The 27,727-nt window shown below is 31.8% G+C and overlaps 1 protein-coding gene and 1 long non-coding RNA gene across 2 annotated transcripts in view; both read left to right on the top strand.

Annotated features, from left to right (window-relative positions):
* The window catches only part of LOC140043975 (CUB domain-containing protein 2-like), a 64,767-nt gene that overhangs the window by 24,337 nt on the left and 12,703 nt on the right, over nt 1–27,727 (top strand). The gene's annotated exons all lie outside the window — the stretch shown is intronic.
* On the top strand, nt 16,707–17,665 carry LOC140043694 (uncharacterized). Its single transcript, XR_011844356.1, has 3 exons — nt 16,707–16,788; nt 17,179–17,399; nt 17,634–17,665. It is a non-coding gene; the product is annotated as an uncharacterized lncRNA (long non-coding RNA).

Raw genomic sequence — 27,727 nt, 5'->3', positions numbered from 1 at the left:
TTTGTAAGGTCAAACAACATGGTCCGGTGATTACTTTCTATATCCAAGCCAGTCTAAAAATATCACATCAGAAAATTATCCAGACAAATATGATAATGATCTGAACTACACCTGGACGTTTCATACAAATCCTGAAAATGTGCTGTTACTAACATTCTACAAATTCAGTATTGAAACAGGCTATGATTATGTGTCAGTTGACGATGGAAACACGAGTGTCAAATACGATGGTTATAATTTGCCACCAGACACTTTGTCTTCAAATAACACATTGGTTATACAGTTTATTACCGGCGTAAGTGGAGAGTATGACGGTTTCCTTGCTGGTATAGAAGTGTTCAAGGGTAGGCTAAAACAAACTTACTGTTAAATTTTAATTTATAAGTAAGAAATGTTTTGTACTGACGGACTCCGCTGAGTGTGTCCGAAAATGTTATGCCTTTTATAATCGTCGATATTACAAATTTTTTACGATTTTCTATCCTTCTATTCTTTTATGTTAAAATACAGGCAATTTTGGTTTAGGTTTTATAATTATTTATTACTTTCTGGTTCTTTAATTTTCATGCACGACTGCTGAATATAGGTATTACTACGAATCCCGCTACTACCGATATTACTGAGAATCCCGCTACTACCGATATCACTACGAATCCTATTACTATTGCTATTACAACGAATCCCGCTACCACCGATATCACTACGAATTCCGCTACTACCAATATCACTACGAATGCTGCTACTACCGATATTACTACGAATTCTGCTACTACGAATCCTGCTACTACCGATACCACTACGAATCCCGATACTATCGATTTTACTACGAATCCCGCTACTACCGATATCACTACGAATCCCACTACTACCGCTATTATTATGAATCCTGCTACTACCGATATCTCTACCGATACCACAACTACTCATCATGTTACTACCGATTCCATTACTACTAATCCTGCTACTACCAACATCCCGGTAACTAAAGGTAAATATCTTGATTAAATGTTATTTTTAGTAAATTAGTACTTTTGTTTTGTTGTTATTATTGTTAGAACAAGTACGTTTTAAATTGCCTAACCAATGATAATATGGAAACTGTTTAAGATATAAAAAAAGAATGTTTTTGTTTAATATGTCTCTTAATAGTTATTATTATTATTATTTATTATATTATACAATAAAAAAAAAACTGTAATTTAACTGAAAGTCAATAGGGTTGTGGTTGAATTTAATATTTTATTTTGTTGTTTTGAAAACATTTTTGGTACGCAAATGATTAACTTTATTAAAACTATGAACCTGAAAATCCAGGGTAGCATTATTTAAGTGATGACATGACAAATACATTTTTGCATTTTGTTGTTTTTTTTTTTAGTTATCAAAAATATGGCATCACCAGAAGTAAAAGACGTCCCTCTAACATCGGAACCAGATAGCATTACATTCTCAACTTCAACAGATAGTTCTATTGAAGAAGGTGTGATTTCGACATTTTAAAATTTTCAATCAAGTGTGTATCGCAAATGGATTATAAAGTCTTTGACTTATGTCTGCATACAGGCAGAAGAGTTGTTTGCATTTCAGTTGTTTATTACTGTAACTTTTAAGTATTTATTATAACAACACCCTCCCTATCACCATCGTTGATTTAATATAATCATAACATGTATTAAAGGTTAGTCCTACAACTCTGCCTTCTTCAACAATGCGTAATAATGTTGAGATATTCTTACTCTACATAATTCTTTTATTTTCACTGATCACTCTTTGCCTTGCAAATATTTCACCTCTTTGTCTAGATGGAAAATACACAATCGTTGCAGAAAAAGAAACTGTTGACGAAGATACTCATTTCAACGTAGAAAGTCAGTAAGTTAATATTTATATTATTATTATTTTAAAAACATTCTTTTATTCATTTACTATTACATTATAGACAATTAAATACGATTATATCATTATTATTGTCAGTACAGTCTGGTGGAAACACATAAAGAGATCAAAACAAAAATAATAATTTTACTTTTTTTAACTTGATATCTCAAGTAGAGAACTAACAAAATCCAATTAGCCATCAGGGTGCAGTTTCTAAAACTTTGACATAAACACATACCATTGTAATTGTTATATACTGTATATTCTTAAATTGTATTAAATGCTTATGTTAATTTATTTTCGATTATAAAAGGGACGATGCGGAGATGATAAGTTCATCTGACATTGTCACTATCGACGTATATGATGACAAAGGCGAAGAAGTTGGTATGAATTTAGAGATTAAGTTTCCTGTTATTAAGGTACGTTTTAAGCAACTAACGGTTGTTATTAAAAGATTTAAACATAATATAAACGTATAATTATTATTCATAATATTTGTTTTTCAAGAACATTACAAATGAAAATTCGACATATGTGAAATATATACCAGTGTGTTATTATAATGAGAATAAGGACTCTTCAGAGCCGTAAGTATAGACATTTATTTATTTATAGAAAGGTGGTAATGAAAAGTGACTATGCAGACAAGAGAGACAGGTAAGTTCGGATACGCCTTCAATTGGTCAAATTACTTGCGTCACATCAACGTCCTCATGCTTTGTTTCATTTCACTCTTCCGTGATCTAACCAAGCTAAACATTAGGGAGCTTGTGATTTGTGACGATCAATGACCTGACTATTTTAATCGATATTACGTCGGTCGTCGCCTGTACCTAGAAACCATTAAAACTATGTCGGGGTGTAAAGCGAGGAGTCACGTCCCAATATACCCACATGCGCACAGTGAATTATCATGATGTAGTTTGGTTATCGGTCGTAACCGTTATTGCAAATTGGAAATCGCCTAACGGTGATATTGATTGATTGACATTGATATCACATGTACGAAAAATAACTTTGTTTGAAAATGTTTAATGGCATTTGAAATATTGTTAAATTGCTTGTTAATTAACTCTTTTGTTAAGGATATGGTCAACTGAAGGTTGTTCTACTTTTTATGATAACTACCATATTGATGGTGTGATATGCAAATGTAATCATATGACGTCATTTGTCGTTTTGATGAAACCGATTCCGGTAAAATATGATTCATTATATATATATAATTTGAAGGAAGGAAGGATTGAAATTATCTTCCCTGATTAAAATATATAAATTAATTTTTTTTTTATTTATAAAACATCCTTGAATGCGTTTACTACGGGATGAAAACGAAGAGAGTTCAATGATAAAAGTTAAGATGTTAAAGTGAATCAACATGATATAAAGAAGGTTCCCTACTTGAAAATCTATGTCGAAAACCTATTTAACTGAAGAAAACATTAGGATAGTCAAACAAATACAAATCAGAAATCGTAAATCGACGATTAATTTTTGTAAACTAGGCTACTGGTGATTCGGAAACCTATTTTTACTAACTATGTCCTAGCATTGCTAACATTGTCTATTATTGAATATTTCTGTGTATCTTTTGAAACAAAAAATTAGCGTGTGAATGTAGCATTTATCTTCAGTCAGTGTAGATAATTTTAATTATATTTTCATTATTACTTTCTGTTTTATAGTCAAGTATTAATGACAAGACTTTATCAATAATTACTAACGTTGGACTTGGTATTTCCAGTTTGTTTCTTATTATAACCCTGATTACTGTATACAGTTTCAAGTAAGTTATCAAATACAAAACATGATTTAACTGTTTGAGACATGACACAAAGTTTGCACTAACATGTTATTATAATAAAAAAAATGTGGAAAATAATCTTTATACAAGTTACATTTTTTCCAGCTGTTTCTATGTAGCCTCATAATTGATACATTTAGTAGACGTTGTGTTTACTTCCACTGTCCTACTTCAAATAAGACTTGGATTCTAAAATTGATTCTAAAAATTATTACTATTTTAGAAGCTTAAGAAACTCTGAACGCCATAAAATCCTGTGTCATCTGGTGGTTGCTCTACTTATTGTCAATTTCTTCTATGCCTTTCTAGGTGTGAATGTTAAAAACAAGGTATTTTAACTTAAATGTCAAAATATTATATAATTATGACTTTATACAATTAACATTTACGTAAAAAGTGATTAATAATTGTTTATTTGCAAATACTGTATTTTGGAAATGTGGTTGATACGGTAATGCCTCAGTCGATTCGCAGTACTGTATCTAGATTTGCCTAGTATAGAAATGTTTTTTATGTATCTCTTAGTATCATATAACATAAGCCCTTAACCTAACCTGATGCAGGCACAACATGCGATACAAATTAGATGCTGTATTGCCAATATTCCTATATAATAAAAAATTTAGTGGAGATACAGCACTGAGAATGGGGCATGATGTTCACCGGTGTGATGTTTAAATAAAAGGCATGCCATCACTCCTTCCAAACATACACTCCTTAATGAATTCTTCAAAATAGACTATATTTAGTGGTTTTGGCAACACTGTTATCGGCCGCTCATGTGTTTTTAGCCCTTTCCATATTTAGCCTGTTTTCAGATTTTCTGTAAATATTAATAAAACAAAAGGCGGCACTGGAAGACGATATCATAGTAACGAATATAATCTTGCTTAAAAGACCGTTTCCTAGATATAGCATACTATTATATTTAAAAAAAAAACTTTACTGTTTTTTCTGAGTCGACTATCTTTATTTTCATTTAATATATTCATCCTTCTCTTCGTCTTCCTCATTATTCTTCGTTTTTTCCAGATTGTATGTGCTACCATTGCAGGTTGCTTACATTACAGTCTCTTAGCCGCCTTTTCATGGATGCTAATTGTGTCTACAGACGTGTACATGAAGATCAGACATCCGTTTGTTAACCACGAACGACGCTTTTTATTTAGCCGTTATCTTGGCTGGATGGTGCCTAGTATAATCGTAGGAGTGACGGTTGGATTTACAAGAGAAAACTACGTTTCCGATGAAGTGTAAAATCATTTACATTGTTTAGCGAACTAAAAAATATGCATTGGCAATAGCTTGCATAATATTCGTCGCGTTCTGAAATGTGTTATATTGATTACCACACCCTATAGTTTAAATGATAACAGTTTAAATGTCTATATGTAAGGGACTGTCATAGGTTATTTTGTAATAATTTTTCTTGAGTTTAACAAGTTTTTTTTATGCTTAAGAAAAAGATAAAATGCACATCATAACTTTGATTCTTAGTTAGCATCTTTTATTATCTAATGCATAGGTGCTGGTTGAATATGGACTTTGCAATCTGGACTTTTATCATACCAATGGCTATTACACTTATAGTAAGTAATGGTTGTCATCCAATGTTCTCTTCAATAATGATGTTGATTATTCATTCATAATGGTATATTTATTAAAATTATCATCACAGTAAACTGAAATGCGATACAATTTTACATTATAACATTATCAATACGTATTATGTATTATCGTAGAGGAATTGTTGACATTGAAGTTTGGTAAAGTATGATTATAATTTTATTGATCTTGACGTCAACATGAAGTTTGTGTTGTCGTTGGTACACTTGTTTTCTAAACCTTTCTAATTTCAATTACTTTACAAAAAGTGTTACCTTTTTGTCTGTGTTTTAATTAGAATCGAAATGTTTAGTTGATTTCACGCAGACCTACTTTTAACAACCATTTCTTACAAACTTAAAATAATTACATTAAAAGTAGAAGACTGAACAAACACTCATTAATAATATATTACATACTGTATTTTCTTGTATAGATTATCAGTGTACAGATTGTTGTCATTGGACATATAGCACTCACAAAAACTCGATTTCCAACACGATCTAAAGAGGACAAGAACTCAAACAAACGAATCAGGTATCAGCATATATCATAACATATTTCGTTTTGACAGGAGCAAATTCATAATACTTATTATAATAAATAAATAAAACAATGATAATGAAGATACAGGAGTAAATAATTGTTACCAGACTAGAATAGAACGATTATATGAAATAGAATAGCAATATGCTCAATGTGATATCTACAATATTATACACACACATATATTAATGTAGGCATTTGGATTTTACACTGCCGCCTTAAGCTCGGTCTACACTATCAAACTAGTTTGACAAAAACAATGTGATTTGTCAAAATATGGTAGTGATGTGGCAAAATATGGTGGTGATGTGTTGTCTATATAAAGGGAACATCACATGTTTTGTACCATAAAGTTTGATAGTGTAGACAGAGCATTAGAGTCTTCAGAGAATTCCATGTCATTTAAAAGTGTAAAAGGTATAATGTCTTCCAGACTAATTCAAATTTCTAACATTACTTCTATCAGTAAGTATGCAAGGATTTCTAGTACAAAAATAATAAATATTATAGTATGAATATCAAAAACTGTATTGTGTTTTCCTTGTTTTTGTTTTTGAAGATCGTTGGCGTTCGGTTTGATCCTCCTTGCACCTGTAGTTGGACTACCATGGATTTTTGGTATCATCATCCTCTTCAGTAGTTCCAAAGTCATGGAATACATATTTGTCATTATGAACTCATTTCAAGGTTTCTTCATCTGGCTCTCTCAGTGTGTCTTCAGTAATGAGGTACCTAAATAACAATCAGTTTTTTAGCAATATCTTAAATTTTTAAACTTGGTAAAAAAAGGCTGGGCATTTCATTTCAATTTGATTAGCAACGATATCATCAAAGGAAAATACGGCATAAATAGACAAAATAAATAAAAATTAGTTACAATTGAGAGAAATTTCTTTTTTATATGCTGGGAGGGCAGAAAAGGTGTTAATACTGACCTTAGGGGAGAGAGAGAGTGGGAGGATAGTGTATGGGGGAAGGTAGAGTGGGGAAGCCGGAGGTCTTAACATGGAATCGGAGATGAAAGGCATGTTGGTCACTTTAAAGGGAAGCTGTTTCTCATTTTACTTCCCTTCTGATTCAAGATTCAAGAAATGTTATTGGTCCCCACTTAAAATGCAAATTAATTTTTCTTGGCATAATTAAGACAAAAAGACAATGAAACTGGCACAAAAAAATAATACATAAAATTGGCCAAAACGCTATAAGCCAATGTTAAAATAGGATTTATAGGCCCGGTTGTTAAATTAAAACTGATTAAAATTAAAAACAAAAAGTACAGTATATAGAGTTATCGTCGAACATTTGAATTATACATAATATATATAAATGCTATTTACAACAAAGGATTTCCTAGTTCTACATAGATTGGCTTTTGGTGGTCGTAGTCCAATGCCAGATCTATTAACATTGTAACAGTAATGTAGCAGATGGGTGGGGTCTTTCCTAATATTAATTTTTTCTAAAATACACTTCTCGTAAATCAGTGAACCCATTATTTCTGCTTTAATGATACGTTATGCACTTTGAAGTGGTCTTTTTATCTCTTTATCTTGCTTTATAGTGATTCATAGAATGTATTAGGAAAGTTCAAAAGTAAAATTCAGTTATAATTTCTAAATTGTATATCATACGTTCATTAATTATAGGTTCAATATGAATGGAAGAAGAAGACAGCCAACCGTATCCATCCAGATACAATCACTATGACAGACACTACTAAACTTGCTGGTGACCAAACTAACAATTCATCGTACCACCGCTGAGCAACGTGACTAAATAATGTGATTTATAGATAATGTAGCCATAATATTTCAGTAATTCACATTCCTCATTCAGGGCTAATTAGGGCCAACAAAGACCGATCCTGGACGCAAACTTTGATAAAACCACACCAACATAAACCATTTGCATTTGTTTATGTATTGTATATAGTGCTGTGTAATTTATTTTAAATTAATGTGTTAAAATTATTGTTTTTTCTGATTACCTTTAAAACACATGTAGAACACTACCGTATTCAATGAGGTCGTCTTTTAGAGATTGTAATGAATTAATAATTATGTTTATAAATTATTTTAATAGTCGGTTTTTAATCTGTTGTATTAATTTAATATTTGTAGAACTACCGGTATTAGTAGTAACGTCATATACATACAGGTATTAATTAAATCACACTATTTGCATAATTGCTGGAGGTTATCACGAGATCTTTGTTTGATCGAACTTTGTGGAAAATCATTTAATAATTAAATAAATATGTAATCTACAATTTATTTCATTTAATAACTTAATGACAATGTTACTATTTTTCATTTCAGTAATATTTTGTAAAATAAATCATGTCAGACAGCAATATGATAAACAAGTATTAATTGTCACGTGTCATTGTTTTGAAACCTTTGTCGACATCGTACATTATCCAATATACTGTATGTTTAGTCAAATAATCAATCAATACCCGTACGTACATGTACGCAAAAATCGCAATTCATATACATATACATTTGTATTTTCAGTAATTTTGTATGTCAACTAGTTTAAAAAGAAATTAAAAACGTCCGGAAATTAGTGTTTATGACGACGATGGGCATGCTAGGCCTAACGTACTGCAGCTTTCAACCTCAAAGGCAAGGTAAGTCTAGAACAGGTTGCAGTCTACTTCACATACCGGTAGACCCTATATTAGCTCAGTAGTGCAAGCTATATATAATTGTAGCACATGCGAGCATAGTTTACGGTACATATTATTATCAATCAATCTATTTTATAAAATTGTTCTAATACTGTAGGCTAAATGTGTGTATTTGACAATCAAATGGCATCGTTGTATTTGACAATCAAATGGCATCGTTGTATTTCGTCGTTTCGTTCTTTCAGCTGCTGACTCCATTGTTATTTTTTTAAAGTTTTTTTTTCCAAATTCGTCAACAACAACTCATTCGTTAATTATTTATTCGTCGAAATGCCATCCTGCTTCCACCTGTTTTTTGCTTATGTGATCTGTAAGGAAGATAATTAGACACGTGTTGGTAGAATAGAGATTTCTAAAGCCTGATTGCAATTTATTAAATCAGGTTGTTTTCTTCAATATAATTACTGAGTTGTAAGTAAACAACCCTTTCCAACAACTTAGATGCTTTTCATTTCGCATCCTATAAAAAAATTATTAGTGATGAATTTAACCTTTATTAAAAATTTATTAAAACACGCTTGAATGTTGTTTACCCTTAACAAATTAATGTTCTTTCCATAGTAACGATGGAGACTAAAATCTAATAATAAATATGTTGAGTTTACTAAGAAATGGTAATTGCAAACCATAGCACTTGAAATAATGTGTAATATTGTCATCATTAAATTCATAAAATACTCCAATATGTAGAATATTAACAGAGAAGAATAATTAAGACGGTTAAATCTGATGTTAGGATTGGAGTGTTATGATTTCTATAAATTTCATATGCAGTATGTACAGGCCTACTGTATTTCTTTAATTTAATAGTAAAAATATTTCATCATCGTCGCCTGTTCTAAGTTACTATGGAACGTGTTCTGTTGATAACATTTCTATTCCTTGTTATCAACCTAAACTACTTTTCTGTTGGTAAGTTTAACTATGATTTTTTTTTAGTTTCATACTTTTTAGGACCACAATGGACACTAATTCTTCTGTGTTAAAGATAAATTGTCTCCTTGAAAATATGTTTTAATAATGCCATTTTAATTGAACATAATAGTTATTATTTATCTCGATTGAAATTAGGTTGAAAAAAAGTATTCACCTGCAAAACTGTAATTTAAATTGTCTGTCAGACAATGACTTTTGGATTTTTCCGTTTATGTTCTATGTAAGTTTTTTTAAGTGGAATTATTGTTTGTTTTTTTTTTAAAGGAAAGAATGTATATTCTTCATTCCATTCTTTTATTTAATCTTTTTTATTACATATTTTGGGGAGGGGGGAAATACATCTTAAAGGATTAATAGGGTCGTCCTGAATCTATTGTGTTATTCTATCAATTTTTATGTTTTTAGAATCGAAATAAGCTCATAATCTTTGTGTGTTGTAACTTTCTTAAATTGATCTTATCATTGATTAAGATTATCTTAACATTTTACAAACATTATTTTTTAATACAATTGTTGGAAAGAATAAATAATGTGTGACTGTGTAACTTGTAGATGGACCAACTGCTAATGTTATATCTTCATAAAAATATATTCAAATAAGTGTGTGATAATCCTGTATTACTTTTTACTTGCCAAAAGTTACATTGATGATTCTTGTGATAGTTGTGCAATATTTGATTTAATATCTGTGTTAATATTTTCGGGTATACAAATGTTTTAATCGTTCATTTACGTTGCTTATAAAAAGAGAAAGCATTATTTAACACACACATAAATTTACTTTATTGTAAATTATTTAAATTTGTGTTGTATTCGAGCCAATGGCCTATGTATTTAATGAATGTCCCGGGAAATGTTCTTAGGAAAAAAGACTAACTAAGACTAACTAACTATAGTAAAAATATTAAATTATGATGATGAAGATTAGGCCTATAAACAATTAAAAAAACACTAGGGTGTAATTGAAAAAAAATCATATCGTTTGTCTATGTTGTTTAGGATATAGAAAACAAATGAGTTTTTTTTATTTTTAAAGGTCAAACAGAATGGTCTGACGAGTACTTTCTATGTCCAAACCAGTCTAGGAATATTACATCACCAAATTATCCCAGCTACTATGATGATAATCTGAGCTACAATTGGACGTTTCGTACAAATTCTGGACATTTACTATTGCTCAAATTCTTCGATTTTCGTCTCGAACTCAACTGTCATGACTATGTGTTAGTTGACGACGGAAGTACTACTGTCAAATACTGCGATACAGACTTGCCACAAGACACCTTGTCGACAAGTAACACATTGATTGTTATGTTTCGCACCGACAGTAGTGGACAACGTATAGGTTTCCTTGCTAATATTAAAGTGTACAACGGTGGGTGATTAAACATGTTCATCTGGTTTTTAAATATTCATAAATTCGTTACGAAAAAACAAAACTTTTCAAAAACTAACCTTGGCAGTTATTCAATTCATTTAGTTGTTCATTCTTCCGAAATTCTCATAGTTAGTTTTCGCTAAATTTGGATTTTTTTTCGCAAATAATTGTCGATTTATGAATACTTACTTACGAATATTACTTTAAAGGTTAATGTTTTATGTTTATAAGTATTTATGATTGCATAACAAGCAAGCACAATAATTAGACATGAAAACCTAGTGACTAGGCCTCATATGCAAACCAGTATAGTAAACAGCCATGTGGTGGACTGTACCGGTACAACATTTATCTAATTCATAGGTTCATGTTTTTTTGTTTTGTATTATTGCCACACCTTTGTGACTGGAAATGTTATATTAATGTCCAATATTATTTGATTTCAATATATTGCAAATAACCTATCAACGCTATATTTATTATTGAAACAATTTCTAAAATACATTTATGAAACTGTAATATGTTTACATTTTTCTTAACCTTATTTTAATATAGAAACAGATGGTATTTGCGCTGACTTTGAACATGGTTTTGATGGTTGGACTAATGTGAGTGGATGGCAACGTTCGAATGATAGTATAACCAATCAAACTTCCGGGCACTCAACCTCCACTAGTAAGTAAAACTCTGTCTACACTATCAAAAAAGTGTGATGTGCCCAAATATGGTAGTGATATTCCCAAACATGGTATCACGTTACATTTTTTTTCACATAAAGTTTGATAGTATAGACAGGTCATAATATTCTTGTACTGTATTAGTATGGCAAGGTTTATATGAACTCAGAAAACAACAATATGTGTAGTCATGTTCTAGTACACAGAAGTTTGTCAAGAAAAGTCTTACTCATTTTGCTAGAGTTAACTAGTCGTCAAATTTCGGAAAAACTGCAAAAAACAAGTTTCCAGAAGTAAACTTTGCTAGGACTAGGTTAGGTTATTTTATTTAAGGATGAATTTCCATTGCTGTTGGATGTTTAAACATTGTATAACAGAGTAAATAACCGAATGATTACATTGTATGAAGCATACAGCATCTTCTGGAATAATAGCTAATTATCGCTTTACTTCCCATAATTTTTCAGGTAATTATTATATATATGTATATGAAGATGCTGGAGTCTTGGAGAGTACATTTATCCCAACTAACTGGACATATGGATGTATTCAGTTTTATTATTATATAAGCAGCTCAACACAACATAACTCCCTAGTAGTAGGTATCTCAGATCCCAACTCATATAACACATTGATTGAAATTCATCATGAAACATCGAGCGGATGGGAATTTGAAAGTGCAACATTTAATAACAGATTAAAGCCAACTAGCATAATAATTAGAGGTTCGCCCGGATCTTCTTCCGGAAATTCCACAATGATAGCTATTGATGATATTTTTATTAGTGAAAGTTCTGAAGGTATGTTTATTTTTTAAATATTTTATTCTATTTTACAAGTGTCCCATTTTATAAGTGTCCTATTTATATTCTTATAAAGTGCGCGCAATTCAAGTTGTAGTTGCATTCTATTTCATTATTATTAATATGATTATCATAGTTTATTCAAATCAATTCAAAACGTTAAATTGCGAACCGATGATTTATAATGAAGGCTTTAGCGTTAATTGGATCTTTTTTAAAACAGCACCAACTTCAAAGGATACCACAACCGTATATACAACCGATACATCTACTTCTAATAATCTTGCTACTACTGATGTTATTTCTACTAACCTTAGTACTACGGATAATACAATTATGAATCCTGCTACTACCGATACTATGACTACTAAGACTACTAATCCTGGTACGATTTCTAATACTGCTACCACCGATACTACTCTCACTAACTCTGCTACTATTAATACTACGTATAATAATCCTACAAAATCCGATACTTCTATCGATCATGTTGTTAACAATAATACGGCTACTAATCCTACTACCGATACTACTAATACTAATCCAGCTACTACTGATTCCACTAATATTAATCCTGCTACTAACGATACTACGACCAATCCAGCTACTACCGATATCACTACCACCACTAACCTTAAGGTTACTAAAGGTAAATATCTTGATGTTTTACTGTTTACGGCAAAATATGATATACTAGTATGAACATTATTCTGAACATATTGACTGATATTGAGAATTTAGAAGCTAATGCAAAATAAAAAGTTTTTCGGCAAAGAAGAGGACATACACCTCTTAAAATTGTTATTAATTTTGGCATTTAATAATCCTTACATTTTCTAATATGACATATTACGTGTAATTGCAGTTATCATAACAACATCGCCAGAAGTAGAAAACATTGCTTTAACATCAGGACCAGATAGCATTACATTCTCGACATCAACTGACAGTCCTATAGAAAAAGGTGGGATTTTCACGTACATGTAATTACATACTTTGTGGATGCCCTGCAACAATGCGTATACATTTGAAGATATTCTCAATCGAATATTTTTAGTCGCGTGGAAGCGACTCTATAGTTCACTATGTCGGTCGGTCGGTCGGTCTGTCTGTCTGTCGGTCTGTCGGTCTGTCGGTCAGGTGGTCCGGTATCACTATGCGTTTTATCGCTTTCCGACCTTATCTTGATATCAGTTTAATCTAGCTAGGTCAATTTTTCACAGTATATTACTTATGGCCAGGAATCAATGTGGTTATGTTTTCACGGTGCGCAATAAAAAATTACGCGGTCTACGCACGATTTAACGAAATCACGTTTGTAATCATATCTTCACAACCATGAATCACAATTAAATAAAATTTGGTACTCATAAATTTCAGGGCATAAATCATCATATGGGAATACAATTACGTGCGTAGTGCATGTAACGCATGCGTACGCGCGCTTAGAATTTATTTTCGATGAAATAAGAGTACGTTTCAGGCAATTTTAAGCGTTGCCATGAGTGCGCATATTTTTGGGCGCGCACTGCGCGTTAAATGTTATTACGCACTCTTTTTGCCCGATTTCTGTTTTCTTGATTTACTTTTCAACTCGAAATTACGTTATACGAGCACGTCAAAAGTGACAGGCTACGCACGTGTAAATTAAAAAAATATAAATGTTTTTAAACATTTCAACATTTTTAAACATGTTCAGTAATTTCGGTCAGTATAGTTCACTATGTCGGTCGGTCGGTCTGTCTGTCGATCTGTCGGTCTGTGGTCTGTCGGTCTGTTTGTCTGTCTGTCGGTCTGTCGGTCTGTCTGTCGGTCTGTCGGTCTGTCGGTCTGTCTGTCGGTCCGGTATCACTATGCATTGTAGCACGCGACTTAATGGCTGTTGGCCTTGTTTTTACTAATATTGCTTTTCTGAAAATATTTTCACTACTTTGTAATCTATAGATGGAAACTTCACAATCATTGCAGAGTTGGAAACTGTTGACCCAGGTACTCGTTTCAACCTAGAAAGTCAGTAAGTTACATCTATCACCATGACATGACCCTTTCTCTATTTTATGAGATTTTTCCTCTTTCATGGGCACGATGTTTTGATTGTTACATTTCTATGTTTTCCTTTTTTGTTTTTTTGTAATCAATGTAGATTGTTTTCTTCAGATCAGATACTGAATTCAATTCAATACATACAAATACAGACTAGGCTTACATAATACAATTATTTCTTACTTATTTTCAGTAACACATCTCAGTGGCGTAACGCACATGCTTTAGGCCCTTTGTTTAGGAACCTTAAGTGGCTCTCCAGTACTGGAGGCCTCGTGCGTGTTTAGCCTTTTTCGACATATTTTAATTTTTGCTCAGGGGCCTACATAAGCTCCGGGCCCCTGGGTTTAGCCAGTGAGCGCTCATAGCCGTTACGCCACTGATAGTCCCTAATTCCTGCAGTGTTAAGGTGTGAATTTGGTGAGATATAAAATCAATGTTTTTTTTTTCAAAACTACCGGTATAGCCTTACTAGATCACTATTACATTGAGTATATGCCTATGACTTTTAATTAATATTATGTTAAATCATTTTGTATTACAAAAGGGACGATACAACCCTATTCAGTGCATCTGACATTGTCACTATTGACGTATATGATGATAAAGGCGAAAAACTTAGCATTAAGGTAGAGATTAAGTTTCCTGTTATTCAGGTAAGATATAGGCCTATCGGTTAAAGTATCATAGGACTTATGATTACAATTCTTAATGCGCTTTAAAAATGTATATATATATTATATAATAACATTTTGTTTTTAATGTTATAATCAAGGATATTACAGAAGAAAATTCTACGAGTAAACCCGAATGCCATTTTACCAAAAATGTTTCTTCAGAGGCGTGAGTATGCACTTATTTTGGAGTTTGATCAATGGCAAGTGGAGACTCGGACGCGTTTGGATGAGCCGTTGGCGATATTTCTTTTCGTACATAAGTTGGGGACCTTTCGTGAAACGTCACAAAATAAACATGAATCTCATTAGTCATATCTATAAGGTGTGACGTAATAATTTAGCTACAATTCGCTAATGCAAACAATTTCTGTCGAGTCGTCTGTGTAGTCGAGTGGATAACACTATGGACTTTACATGTCGATGTATGGGGTTCGACTACCATGAGCTACTTCTTTTACTTTATAGTGAGAGAGAGATTATTTAGAGGGTTAGGTTTAGTTATATTTAGGAGGTAGTTCGGCTATCTTTCAGTACGAAAGAAAAAATTGCGGGCTGTCGCCTGTCATATGCATCGGTATAATATTTGTATACGTCCTAACAAGCTATCTAACGAATAATGGTTATGCTTCATGATTAAGATGATAATAATAACAATGTTGATGAACATTTTCATTTATGGCTCTGATGATGATAATTATTATTATAGTAATGTATATTTCTCTTAACTTTACATTTTAATAAATTTCCAAGGATGTGGTCAACAGAAGGTTGTTCTACTCTAAGATATAACTGTACCAACGGCGTGATATGCAATTGTACACACTTAACGTCATTTGTCGTTTTGTTGAAACCGACAGAGGTAAAAAATTCAGTTTTATATAAATCGAAATCAGGGAAGATTGAAATATTTATTTATTTATTTATTTTGGTTTATGATGATTATATACCCAACTCGGTCTTCAACATCTCTTCACCATTTTCATTACTGTTAGTAAATCGATAATTTAATCTACGTTTTAAAAACAAGTAGTATCTTAGAAATAAACAGAGTATGTTTAAATAATGTTCACTAATATGTTTTAAATATTGAATACTGTTGAGTATTATGAAAATACGAAGATGTGCGTGGTATTGTTAATTACTGTTGCTGTATATAAGTATGTAGTTAGGTCGTAATATTTATTGTAATTTCTAATTTTATGTTTTTGTAGTTAAATATTAATGACAGGACTTTATCAATAATTACTAACGTTGGACTTGGTATTTCCAGTTTGTTTCTTGTTATAATCCTGATTACTGTATACAGTTTCAAGTAAGTTATTCACAGACTATGTAAGTCTTAACCAACAACAAGTTACTATAGCCTTTTAGCGTGTTTCATTAAAAAATGTATTTAACGTTTACAAACTTTACTCTTTATGATATTAATTTTTAAATTAAGTTATACATTTTATAGTCATTATTTTTACTGCTATGTAAGTTGGTTTTTGTTAAAACTGTGTTTACATTTCAGCATAGCCTTATAATTAGCAAAGTGACTTACTTTTTGTGTATTACTTTTACTGGTTTCCATTAATATCTCAAACAAGAGTATAAAAAAATAGTATATGCTAAACACTGTATTTTAAAATTACTTTCAGAAATTTAAGAAATTCTGAGCGGCATAAAATCCTGTGTCATCTGGTGGTTGCTCTACTTATCGTTAATTTCTTCTATGCCTTCCTAGGTTTGAATGTTAAAAACGAGGTATGTCTGTTTAAATGCTGTTCCAAGATAGAAAAAAAGGGTTACATTACATGCTTTTCCACTTAGTTCTTCAACTTTCTCCACCGTAAACAAACACATGATATTGAGACTTAAACATGCATGGGGAGGTGCATTTCTTAGGGACGCGGAACTCTGGAAGATAAAACATCGCAAGCTTTTACCGATTCAGAATAGTTATGCATCCTCTTCATTATTTTTTTTTTAACTGAGAAAAATGTGAAACTGTACCTATGGGAGCAACTCTTAATTCTACCTCTACACCCTACCACTCCTCTGACTAGTCAATGACCTTGAAATTCCTCATGAATCCACCATAGTCGAGAATTATCCATCTGCTGTAAATTCATCATCATCCTTACATTTTTTCAGATTGTGTGTGCTGTCATTGCTGGTTGCTTACATTACAGTCTTTTAGCCGCCTTTGCATGGATGCTAATTGTGTCTACAGACGTATACATGAAGATCAAACATCCGTTTGTTAACCACGAGCGACGCTTTTTATTTTGTCGCTATCTTGGTTGGATAGTGCCTATCATAATAGTGGTCGTGACGGCTGGATGTACGAGGGATAAATACGTATCCGAAGATGTGTAATATATATTCTATTTTCTTGTATACGGTGAATCAGCGTACTCAACATGCTTTTTAAAATCTTGTGTTGCATTGTATATTACCAAGTCGATCCAATACTCAAAATTACAAATACCCTTTACTCTTATTTACTGTTTTCTTGTATTACCAGTTTGTTATGGTATCTGGAAAACGATCAAATGCATAAATAATCTTTATTCTTAAATACCATCTTGTATTATTTTAATTTATAGGTGCTGGTTGAATATGGGCTTTGCAATCTGGACTTTCATCATACCAATGACTATTGCACTTGTGGTAAGCAACAGTGTGTATGTGGTGTCCCTTTAAGTGATGCTGCATTTTTCTGCCTGCTTATTCTATTCTATTAACCGATTCCCTGTAAGTCTCACTTCCATTCCCCACGCTACATTCCCATCATTATTACAATACAAACATGAAAAGTAGAAAACTGAACTACCCTCATTAGATTGTGTCATGATGTTACAACAATCTACTACAATATGCTATCTTATATCTATCTTTTTTGTGTAGATTATCATTGTACAAATTGTTGTCATCGGGTACATAGCGTTCACGAAAACTCGACTTCCACAACAATCCGCAGAGGACAAGAATACAAACAAACGTATCAGGTATGTGATGATGATGAGTCATTATTACCAATATCAACAATAATATAATATTATACAGAGAAGAAAAATTAGAGAAAAAATTTGAAAATAAGAGACTGAGAGATTATTAGGCCTTAAAACGTACATACGAGGCCTACGTATTCATAAGAGGATACATATTCATAAGAGAGCGTAAGTGCAACAGAAAAAGGTCACACTGTCTAATTATCTGGGTCATATTGAGAGGGGTATACAAATTTAGAAGGTCTGGTTCCAAATTACAACCTCTCTTTTAGGTGTGTATTTGTATACGTAGTAATAATAACAATCCTGTTTTTGTTTTTATTTAAGATCATTGGCTTACGGAATAATTCTTCTTGCACCTGTAGTTGGACTACCATGGATTTTTGGTATCATCATCATCTTCAGTAGTTCCAAAGTCATGGAATACATATTTGTCATTATGAACTCATTGCAAGGTTTCTTCATCTGGCTCTCTCAGTGCGTCTTCAGTAATGAGGTACAGTACTCGCGTGTAATTTTTCAATTTGAATTTAAATTATAATCTAATTATAATTGTTTAATTATGTATGTAAATTTGTTTTGATGACGCCCACAATTTCAAGTTATCGTACAGACTTGTTGTTTCGGCTACATACTGTACTAACAGACCATGCATATTGATTTTCAGAAAAATCGATATATTGGTGAAGTCATAAAGGTTATTAAAATCTCTAATTATCTGTATCGTCAATATGGATCAACATATTAAATAGCATGCTCTCTGTGTCAATTTCTGCATTTCTGAGCGTTTAATGTATTATATATCCGTTTATACAAAGCTGCAGCAGCACAATTTTGAGAAGGCTTGTGATGTGAATCATTACGTTCGTTCATGTGAAATCTGAAATGTTTCTTTAATTTGTATTGTAGGACAGTGATTAATAGATTCAAACTAAGTGACACACTGTGGTTTCTGTTTAATGTTGTATAATATGTTTATTAACTATAGGTTCAATATGCATGCAAGAAGAAGTCGGCCAACCGTACCCATCCAGACACCGCGTATACTATGACAGATCAGACCACTAAAGTGCCTGATAAGACTGACGACCCATCCTACCACCGACCAATAAGCAATGCGATTTTTGAACATGAAGATCCTACCATGCCTCCGATAGAAAGTGACTAAAAAGGCAGCAAACCACCACTGAAGAACCTTATTAGATAGGCAGCAAATGCATGCGTAACGCTAAGACAGGGCAGACACAGCTTTATGAATGCACCGTAGTTTATATTTTACGTACTTGAGATTTCTTGGATATTGGTTATCCATTTATGTATTTCGTAGGCCTACTTTTAATTAGCAAAATAGTAACATGAATTTGGGCCAGATAATATTAATATCTAATTCTGTATAATATTCAATACAATAATTTAGTAAGTCTGTGTAAATGGTTTTTATGACTTTATTATGTGTAGGCATACTTGAAACAGCGCCATAAACACGAAATGTAATTACGGTCATAAATTGTGTTTTCCTCAACTTGTAAATTATTATTAAATCAATTTAATTATCATTTTTCGATCGGTTGAACTTCGTACACAATGATTTAATAATGGATAAATAACCACGCCAATGGATTGACTGTTTTTAAAACTATATGCGGTCTTAACATTAGTTTAATTTAAGAAAGTGCAAGATGGTGGACGAGCATAGATATAGCGACCTCTGTAGTTCTTGTACACACTAACATGCAAATTACGTTACATAACAACTGCTACAACAATCAGACAAATTAGTTGATGCCAATTGTTGTTGTTTTGAGAATCTACAATGTGTATTGCATGTAAAGAGACCAAGTAGATTTATCAAATATGTGTTCATACATTGATTGTATCATATTGATATAAGTGATTGTGGAAATTAACCAATTTGTTTTAACTGCATCATAAAGAAATGGATTATCTACGAGAAATGATACGTTTGACGATGGTAAGGTAAGCATGAATATAGAATACAGGCCGACCGGATCATTGTTCGATGCATTATTGTACAATAAGCAACGTTGGGCCTGGTTAGAGCTTGGATGGGAGACCATCTGGGAATAGCGGGTGCTGTATACGGAGCTGGGGTCCCGTTAGTCATTTGAAATCAGCACTGCTGACTCTTATGGCAGCCCCTGCATCTAGTATCTGCCTCTGGTCAAGGTGGGCACCTTTATGACTATTACTACCATTACAGTGTTATCATTCTTAACGTTATTCCACTACAATTTGCATTTATTAGGTTATATGCATGATATGCATATAACCTCTTGATTCTGTCAAAATCTTTATTTATTTATTTATTTATTTATTTATTTATTCTTTCCTTAGCACTATTTGTCCGTGAATTATCTTGGCATCAGTTTCATCTTTTTCATTTCATTTCTTTATTCGAATTCATAAAATAACACAACATAAAAAAAAAAATACAAAGAATGAATTCAGGGTAACACAAAAAAGTAACCAAAGGTCAAACTTATTTCCATTGTGGCCCTTAAGGATAAAAACACCATAAGAATAAACATTTACAATAAACAATAACACATGTAGTAACAATATAAATATAAATTATAATCTTTCAAGCATAACCTCTTTGAGATGTTTCCTGATATTTCTTTTGAATTGATTGATGGTTTCTGAACACTGTATCAATTTTGGCAGGTGATTCCATGACGTTATTGCCGTGTTAACAAAGGTTGTTTGGGAGTGGTTACCTATATATGGTCTATAAATTGATTGAGTTGCAAATCTAGTATTGTACTGGTGAATTACATTTGCTCTACTAATACCATCATTCATAAACGTAGGGCTTAATCCATTAATAATACGATACATGTGACAAAGTTTTATCTGTTTAACTCTTAAGTCTACTGGGAGCCAATTCAGTTTGTTTAATTCATTAGCCCCAATGTGATCTCTTGGTTCAAGACCAAGAATACATCTGACCGTCTTATTTTGTGCAGTTTGCAATTTAACTTTTAATGTTTTTTTTAATCCAGAGTACCACACGCTACAAGCATAATCATAAAGGCATAACACCAAACTATTTGCTAGTAACTTAAGATCTCTGAAAGTTAAGTACTTTCTATTTCTATATAAAAATTTATATCTATCTAAGTCAATTTTTCAGAGTATATTCCTTATGGCCAGGAATCGATGTGGTTATGTTTTCACGATGCGCAATCAAAAATTACGTGGTCTACGCGCGATTTAACGAAATCACGTTTGTAATCATATCTTCACAAACATGAATCACTTTTAAACAAAATTTGGTACTCATAAATAAATAAATTCAGGTCATATTTCATCATATGGCAATACAATTACGTGCGTAGCGCATATAACGCATGCGTACGCGCGCTTAAAATGTTCAAAATTGTCAGAATTTATTTTCGATGAAATTAGAGTACGTTTCAGGCAATTTTAAGCGTTTAAATAATTGCCATGAATGCGCAGATTTTTGCACGCGCACTGCGCGTCAAACGTTAATGCGCACTGTTTGTGTCCGATTACTGTTGTATAACCTTTCTTTAATAATATCATCATATTTTATTCACTTTTCAACGCGAAACAGCGTTATACGAGCACGTCAAAAGTGACGGGCTACGCACGTGTAAGTTAACAAAATGGTGAAAATATGCTAAATTTTAAAATTAATATATATCGTTAGAATGCTCGGGAACACCTATCTTTTATTTAATTTTCTTGAAGTGTATGTATCATATGTATGATTTATTATGAAATTAGAAGAACAAAAGTTGATTAAGTCATCATTAATGGCATATTAAATTTAACAAAATTAATTTCGACAATCAAACAAATTATAACATTTTCTTAGTCCAAAATAACAAACTTAACGTTAACTTTCTTCCTTAAGAAGTTCATATATTAAAGTTAAAAGTATATAGTTTGACAGTGCATCATTTTTTTTAATTTTTAAAGATGTCATCATAGTAAAACATTATAATTCATTGCGGTATGTAATAATCTATCTGCACCAAAGTGGTTACTGCATAGTAAATACACGGAGGAATCTTTCCATAACTTTTAGTGAGTTGTGTATGGCTCGGTGGTCTTTGCTCGTGTCTATAGCATTCAAGTACCGAGATCGAGTCTCACCTTGGGAAACGAAACAAAATAAGTTTTTTTTTTATTATCCGTATTGTTTGTTCAAATTTATTTCTTAGTGTATAGATTATACACATGATTTATAATGAAATCTAGATAAAAATTAACTTATGTCTTTATTATTATGTAACAACAAATGTGGTTTATGACATTATACGCATATGGATCTTTGATCGGATTGTGATACCGGCTATGGTGTTCGCGTTAGCAAGGTCCTATCATATATCATAAATAATTAAAGATTCTGAGAAAATCAATCAATCAATATGTATTTTAAAAATCAATTATCTTTATTTAAATCAATGCATATAACCTATAATTCGTCATAGTGACGAATTAAATCTAGTTAGATTTGTTGTTTCCATTCCAGTTTAGTTGTATCATGGAGTCTTGGCGAAAAATAAATTCAACTGTCAGTGACACAGTTAAATACTCTCTTAAGTACAGACGTATAATAATAGTTTGGCTATGAAAAAAGAAATGCTAAGAAAAAAAGAAATTTAATTAAAACGTTTTTCCTTCCATTGCTTAGGTGACCTAAGGAACAAAGAGGAATATCAGGAACTCACACATCAATACAAGCAGAATCAAGAAGAAAATTAGTGATAAAAAAAATAAATTTAATAAAACTTTGTCGTCTTCATTTGATTGGTTTTTAATACAACACAGGAGTAATTAAATGTTTTATTATGGAGCTCAGGTCATGTCTTAAGAACACAGGTGCATAAATAGAACGAACATATCAGACCCAACATAAAAATAATAATTGAGTAATTTGCGGCGATATGCATTTAACATATTTTAACATGTCAAAATACAAACAAAATGAGTAATAATTCGGATAAAAATGCGACTAAGGATAACATTTGTTGCGTTCAATGCGAATGTCAGAGGAAGTCCCCAAACTAATTACTAGGCCTATTATCAATTAATAATTGCTGCTATAAATATACTGAGCAAAACGTTGAATTGTATTATTTTTCAATAAATGCTAAGTAAGTCAGTAAAACAACAATTTAAAAAAATCATTTTCATTTATCCACTAAACTGTACAAGTGTTGCTTAAACCACACTCCAAAAAAGAAAATATGAAAGAAATTTGCAGAAAGAAGCAATCAAACACTGTTATTTCAAAGTTCGTAACATCCGTAATTACTACGGAAATTCGGCCCAATATTTCGGACGTAGGGAAATGAAGATAAATAGGCTACTACGGAAAGGATGGGGAATCCCCGGCAAACTGCAATGACTACGGACAAATCAACGACCCATATGACGGGGTTTTCCACGTACCTTCTCATGACGCACACAGTCAGAAATTCATTCCGAGCCTGTTCAGAAACATATCTTTAAAAAAATTCTTCAATGCCTTCGCATAATTCCTCTTGGGTAGTGGTGTTTTACTAATATTTCAAGTTCATTTTATTAGGTAAAATTTTACACGCAAAACAACGCACGCATTTCTATTTAACATTTATTTACCAGTGTTTCATTTACATCTTACAACATATTAATTCTTAATAATTATATACTGTACTTTCTTCAATTGTTTCTTCCGATAGAATAAATCGTATTCTTAACCACTTTGTTCTTCCCTTTCTTATTCCTTCAAAGTTATATTTATTGTACTCAATAAAATTAGTATATATCCCTCCGTACTTCAATTCGTTTTATATTTATAGAAAAATGTACATACAATTAGTATCACTTAGGCCTCATTCAATTCATTTCTTTTATTTGTAAAAACTATACATTTTAATTTCAACCGTATTGTATTTTCTGTACTCTGAAATATCGGTGTCTACGTAATTTTTCGTTTCTTATCTCATCATGCCACCTAGCTACAAAATACGTGTTCGTATTTTATTTTCATTATTAATTAATTAATTAATTGCCAAGTTTGTCTGTGTCCGTGTTTTCCTGTGTAAAAACAAAAAACAAAAGTAAAACGCAATGAAATCGATAATCCTGTATTACATTGTCGTGTCTCATTGTTCCCCTATCAATGGCACTATGGGCGTTCCATAGATATGGTAGTAATATTGTCTGTGGCCGAAATTGTCTGTGGCCGAAGTTGGCCTAATCCCTTCAAACAACTCGTTGGTTGTAAATTTGCGAACCGACGGCAAATCAAAATACAGCGGATTCTCAGCTTACGTCATTGTGTATCTAACTAACGGAAAGTAGAACATATCCAATTTAATGTATTTTCGAGACTGCAAAATGTTACTGTATACTTGTTGCGTTACACGTTTCATTGAGACTGTTCTCTGATATAAGACATACAATAAAGTTCAGTTCAATAAGGGTGTCTTGTCGCTTGAGTGTCTAAATATATAAATAATATTCTTTGAGAATTTGCAAATACTATTACCAGTTCAAACAAAAAAAATCTAATTAATAATTACATCATCTAAATTAACTAAATTGACGACTCGGTAATTACATTTTTGATAAACAGTTTATCTCTTATACCCATCTCTTGAACTTAGCTAAACGTTTTTGTTTTTTTTGTTTTTTTTATTTCAATATTGGTTATACAATTATCATACCATTGCTGCTTTCTTTGGCTCGAATCCTACACCAACAATCGGCGATGGCTCTAAGGTCTTTAGATGTACGACGACAGTTAGTGATCTGTGAGGATTCGAGTCCCTAACCCTAACTCAGAGAATTACTTACGGATGTTCTCAAATTATATACTTATATACAAAATTAATATAATTATAGGTGTAACCCTGTAATTGTTAATTATTGAAATATAGAAATTGCAGGCTTTTGTTCTGACTTTGAAGAGGATTTTGATGGATGGGTTAATAGAATTCAATTAGAGCCTGTCAACGCTCTGTCGAAGGAAACAATATTGATCCATACACTGCAGGCAAACAAGTTGAAACTGGTAAAAAAATTCTCGTACTAACAACAGCTGACAATAGCTCTTTCTCCACCTTCATCAAATAAGTACACGTTATTTTGTTATCAATTTGTTCATCAATGTAAATTAATGTTTAAAAAAAGCAAAAATGCGTATTAATGAGAAAAGAATTGACAGGAAACTTAACTAAGAGACTAAAATGGCATCGTTTTTAGTAGTTACTTTTTCTGTAAGTATTTTCATACAAATTATATACATAGTCCTACACAATGCATATCATTGGTGTCTAAATAACGTCTGAATAATTGTTATTATTTTCATTCATATCTTTCTACTCTAACAAACTTTATATGACAAGGAAATGTGCAGATCACACATTTTCTGTCAAACTAGTTTAATAGTGCAGACAGAGCTTTATAAAATACCATATGTTTAAATTTACGCCAGGTCATTCGTTAATATATACCCACTGATATTTTATGTTAGCGCTCCCGTGAATATTTTGTTGCTTTTTTCACAGACAATTACTACATTTCTGTTAAATCTTCTAACGGACTTGAACATATTGCGGCTATCCAAAGTCCACAGCTACCACCAAGTTGGAGATAGCATAGCTATTGAAAATGTTTACATCAGTGAAGTTGATTGTATTGAAGGTAAATATGTGTGCTTTAAAATAAATTAATCGATTATATATCATTCAGATCCTCTTTTATTTAAAAATACAATATGTACCCAAACACTTCTTTAGACTTGATTCTCACTAGGACGTAGACGCAACGTAAGTAAGTTTACCAATCACAAGCGACTGTTCGAATAATCACTTGTGAGAACCAATCTTACAGAATAGTATGGATTGTATTTAATCGTTTAGTATAGTTTAGAATCATCAAATTCAAACACTTGACGTCTAATTGTTAACCCACACTTAAGAAATATATATATTTAATTCGAGTCTTTTAAAAGTAGTCAGCCTAATTGATGAATACTTGACGTACATTAGGCTTATTGAACTCCGATCAAACCGACACAATTGATACATACTTGAATCGTGTTTACTCATTGAAAAGTTTCATTTCTGTCCTTAGTAACACTGGGCATGGACTAATGCATTACGACAATTAATAAGCAACCTTTGGTACAATCCATACTGATGCAATGATACTTCATGCTCATACTGATATGAATGTACAAGTTGTTGTGTTTAATTAATAAAACATGCAATTGGTACAATATTTATATAGAAAGGGAATTAAAATGGGCAGATCTTAGGTTCAGTCAGTCGCGTGTTTTCTGTGAATTGAACAACACGCATTGAATTGTTATATTGTACGAGAATTGTATTCTTCGCTTGTCTGTGTGTTACCATGACAATTATTCTGTTGAAAACTATTCTTTTATTCTTGCTTCTAATCTTTCATTTTGTACCTGCATTTGGCGGTAAGTTGTTATTTTAGACAAACGTTACGGCGTACCACACGTATTTTACCTATCGTTTAAAATGTATTTACTTTAGTTTTTTGATTAATTGTGTATCTAATTAATAATTGTAACTTTGTGTTTTCTTTGAAGATACAAAGGTATTCAACGAGTACTTTATATGTCCAGACCAGGCCAAGAATATTACATCGCCAAATTACCCCAACGATTATATCCAAAATCCGTGAGCTACGATTGCACGTTACATACATATCCTGGATATTTGCTGTTACTTACATTTAACGATTTAATAATGTTTTTGTTTAATATGCCATTTTAATGTCTCATAATAATATTTATTATATTATACTGTTAAAAATAAAACCTATAATTTAACTGAAAGTCAATGGGGTTTTGGTTGAATTTAACCTTTAATTTTGTTGCTTTCGAAAACATTTTTCTTTTGTTCTACAGAAGTGATTAACTTTATTAATACTATGAACCTGGAAATCTATGGTAGCATTATTTAAGTGATGACATGACAAATACATTGTTGAATTTTTTTTTTATTTTTTTTTAGTTATTAAAAATATGACATCACCAGAAGTAAAAGATGTTCCTCTAACAGCGGAACCGGATAGCATTACATTCTCAACTTCAACAGATAGTTCTATGGAAGAAGGTGTGATTACGACATTTTAAATAGTAGTAATATTAACCATTAAAATGTGTATTCGAAATCTGCATTTTAATTTTTAATTAAGTGTGTATCGCAAATGGATTATAAAGTCTTTGACTTATATCTGCTTACAGGCAGAAGAGTTGTTTGCATTTCAGTTGTTTATTACATTTAAGTATTTATTATAACAACATCCTCCCTACCCTACCACCATCGTTGATTTATTATAATCATAACATGTATTAAAGGTCAGTCCTACAACTCTGCCTTTTTCAACAATGCGTAATAATGTTGAGATACTCTGCATTTTATTTGTCGGGCATTTGTATGATTTGTTTTATTTTTTTGAATGCGCCTTGAGCACTCTTGAGTGGTATGTGCGCTATAAAAATCCTGTTATTATTATTATATCTACATAATTCTTTTATTTTCACTGATGCTTCTTTGTCATGAAAATATTTTACCTCTTTGTCTAGATGGAAAATACATAATCGTTGCAGAAAAGGAAACTGTTGACGAAGATACTCATTTCAACGTAGAAAGTCAGTAAGTTAATATTTATAT

The sequence above is a fragment of the Antedon mediterranea genome, chromosome 3, assembly GCF_964355755.1.
Source record: "Antedon mediterranea chromosome 3, ecAntMedi1.1, whole genome shotgun sequence".
In the NCBI taxonomy this organism is placed as follows: domain Eukaryota; kingdom Metazoa; phylum Echinodermata; class Crinoidea; order Comatulida; family Antedonidae; genus Antedon; species Antedon mediterranea.
The sequence above is the reverse complement of the archived record's forward strand: the minus strand, read 5'-3'. Positions and strand labels throughout refer to the sequence as shown.